We start from the raw sequence: 3,760 nt of genomic DNA, 5'->3' as shown, positions 1-3,760 counted from the left end.
ACATCCTTGTTGTTCAGACCAGGATGAGATACTCAAACAACACAGGGAGCTTAGCATGTTCGTGCGTCGCACCATTGAAACCCACGAGGAAGCCAGAATCAGACCGAGCAAAACTTACCAATCATTTGTGGCAGCAGCTGGCAGCCACCGTGAACTAGGTTTTATAGAAAAAGACATAAGGAATTACATCACAAGAAAAGTACGAAATATTTCTGAAGAAGATGATGCCAAAGAATTTGGGAAGTACCTAGTTAGAATGAAAGAGAAGAACCAAAATTTCTTCTTTGAGCTCAACCTTGAAGGTGATCACTGCATTAAACATGCATTCTGGGCTGATGCAAGAAGCAGGGCTGCATTTGATTATTTCGGAGACGTGGTTTCATTTGACACCACCTATAACACAAATAGGTATTCGGTTCATTCAAACATATTTTTGATGTTCAGTGAGTGTATATATTTTGGTTTATCATCTTGTGGTTGTTATTTATGCAGGTACAATTTGGTTTTAGGTTCTTTTGTTGGCGTGAATCACCACGGCCAGTCGACACTTCTTGGATGCGCTCTGATGAAAAATGAGGACATCCAATCATTCAAATGGATATTTGAGTGTTGGTTACGTTCCATGGGAGGGAAGGCACCAAAAGGTATTCTTACCGATCAATACACATCGATTCAAAGGGCAATTGAGCTGTGCATGCCAACAACAATTCACTGCTGGTGCATCTAACACATTATAAAGAAGATTCCAAGCAAATTAAATGGCTACAAGGGGCACATCGATATTGAACAAGAGATGAGCCATGTTGTTTAGAACTCTTACACAAAAGACGCATTTGATAGAAAGTGGAACGATTTTCTTACAAAGTATGGCCTCGGAGGCAACAAGTGGCTTTCAGGTAATTGAGGTTTCAATTCGAATTATTTTTATGCTCATATTTTTCTCAAAGCATGCACTATTTTTGGTTCACCAGACCTTATGGTTTCGGTTGGTATGCAGAGCTGTACGAGGATCGCCATATATGGATTCCGGTTTACTTGGATCACCACTTTTGGGCTGAGATGAGAAGCACGCAAAGGAGCGAGAGTATGCATTCATTTTTCAACAAGTTCATCACACGGAATAGCTCCTTGAGATAATTCGTGAAGCAATACGACAATTGCCTAGCAAGCAGAGAGCAAGCAGAGAGAGAATTCGATGCTGCAGATTTTCACACCGTGATACCGTGTGCAACAAAATCAGTAATAGAGGCACAGTTTCAGCATGTATATACCCATGAGAAATTCAAGGAAGTTCAAGCTCAATTCAGAGGTAAAGTGAACTGTATCACAAGATCAATGTATTCCACCCTAGGTTTCACAACATATGAAGTAATAGAGCAGGTTTCCAACTCCAAATTCAATAAGTTTGTCGTCTCCTACGAGCAGTATCACGAGATGTAAAGTGCCATTGCTTGCTTTTTTAGTCTAGGGGCATATTGTGCCGCCATTCCCTAAGTGTCCTAAGCTTTGAGCGAGTGGATAACGTGGCACCGAAATACATATTGGAACGTTGGAGTAAGAACATAAAGAGGAGGCATACACACATCAAGAGCAGCCAAGATGAACCTCTGCTGGAGTCAAGAAGTAAGAGATTTGACAAATTGGTGTTTTGGTCACACAATATATGTGAATTTGCATCTGAGTCTGAAGAGTTGACCGGAATTTTACACCAAGCATTTGACAAGGTCATGGTGGAGATGGAAGAATATCAAGGGAGAAGCAAAGGAAAAAGTTTGTTAACCCACGAAGAAGCGACATTAAGTAATGTGAATGACCTTCAAAGCCCACCACGTGTCAAAACAAGAGGTCGGCCCAAGAACAGACTTGGATCAAACCTGGAAAAAAAGATCTCAAATGCCATGAAGAAAAAGAAAAAGACAGCTCCAAGCGAGGTAAAATTGACTTGCTTTTGATTAGTTAAAAATTCAAATGTTCATTTTGCTAATACACAATTATGTCTTTTGTAGTTGAACCTTTTAGACTCTGGATCATCGATTCAGTCAAGCTCCACTCTTTACAATACACCAGATATGAATTATCCAAGAGAGGAGTTTACAAGTTTTAGTTTTTATTAATGTAAATTTTTGTTCACCCATGAGCAGATTTCGGTTCACCATGGTTATAGAAGGTTTAATTTCTGAATGTTGATAGTCTTTAATGAATAGTAACTTTTTTTGTGAAAGTCTATATTGATATATGCAATTTTTTGATTCGTCTAGTGTATTAATTTCTAAGTTGAATAACTAGAATTTGTTTTTTGGTTCATGGTTCAGAGTTCAGAGATAATGGTTTAGGGATTAGGGTTTAGGGTTTAAGGTTTCAGGGTTCAGGGTTCAGTGTACAGGGGTTCAGTGTGTTTCAAACTTTCGGTTCGCCCCGTGTATTAATTTTGGTTCACCGTGTTCATGGTTGAGGGTTTAGAATTTAAGGGTCTAAGGTTCAGGGTTCATGGTTTTAGGGGTTTAGGGTTTACGGTAGGGTTCAGGGTTTAGGGTTTAGGGTTTAGTGTTTAGGGTTTAGCATTCAGGGTTTAGAGTTCAGTGTTCAGGGTTCAGGTTCAGAGTTTAGGGTTCGGGTTCAGGGTTTAGGTTTTAGGGTTTAGGGTTTAGGGTTTAAGGTTTAGGGTCTAGGGTCTAGGTTTTAGGATTTTAGGGTTTTAGGGTTCAGGGTTCAGTGTTCATGGTTTTGGTTTTAGTGTTTAGGGTTTAGGGTTTAGGGTTCAGTGTTTAGGGGTTCAGTGTGTTTCTACCTTTCGGTTCGCCCAGTGTATTAATTTCGGTTCACTGTGTTCTTTTGGAGTTCGTAATGTATTGGTAAACACCCTGATTTCTTTCACTGTGAACCTGCAAAAAAATAGCAGCCAGGCAGTTCCAACAGGTATATAACAAGACAAGGAGTAATCCATTTTGAATCAGTATATACATTAACATTAGATCTATACATTAATATTAACATCTATATTAATGTTGACATATATACATTCAAAAGAAATAGTGTCTGCTTTTTTAAATAAGTTAAATAAAATATTGTTAATTAGAACCATTCAAACTGCACTGGTTTTGAGATTCACTTGATGTTTCTGAATCCGTCGGAACAAATTTTTTTTCATGAGCCTCTTTTGTCTTGTTCTTTCTACCAGCGTTATATTGTCAAATTCGGATTCAGATTTGGATTCCGAAAAAGATTCTTCTTCCGAAGAAGAATCCACAACAACAACTTTCTTTTCTTCTTTCTCCCTTTTTCTTTTCTCTTTCCCCTTCAGAAAATTTGTTTTGTTTTGCACCTTCTTTTTTTTTTGTTTTTTCGTCCTTTATTTGCTTTATATACAGAAGTCCCTAAAACACAAAATTATTTAGTTAGCAGAGTATTTTAGAAGCATCTGAAACGAGGAAATACAAAAACAATCAGGTGAATCAAAATGAACACAAACACTGAACCGAACGCAATTCATATGATGAATAATACGTGATAAACATTCAATTATCAAGAAAAATATTTCTGCATGCACAATGATTCAAATCAACACATTACCATTGTGTCTGTTGCTTTCTCAGAAATTCAGTCGAGCATCATCTTCTTTGTCCAATAGGCAACCCACGGTGCCGGGAGAGCATCAAGTCCATCCAAGCGAGGGAACTTGGTTTCATGGAAGTATATCAGCATCAAAACAAAAACACAGCCCTCAACGGACTGTTTCTTCCCCTTTCTCATGTTTTCGATT

The 3,760-nt window shown here is 38.3% G+C and overlaps 1 pseudogene; it reads left to right on the top strand.

The window, feature by feature from the left end:
- Window positions 1-256: 256 nt before the first annotated feature.
- LOC148573077 (protein FAR-RED IMPAIRED RESPONSE 1-like) lies at window positions 257-1,902 on the top strand (annotated as a pseudogene).
- Window positions 1,903-3,760: the final 1,858 nt, after the last annotated feature.

Source organism: Arachis ipaensis, chromosome B2 (assembly GCF_059453495.1).
Source record: "Arachis ipaensis isolate K30076 ecotype BB chromosome B2, ASM5945349v1, whole genome shotgun sequence".
Classification (NCBI taxonomy): Eukaryota; Viridiplantae; Streptophyta; class Magnoliopsida; order Fabales; family Fabaceae; genus Arachis; species Arachis ipaensis.
The sequence above is the reverse complement of the archived record's forward strand: the minus strand, read 5'-3'. Positions and strand labels throughout refer to the sequence as shown.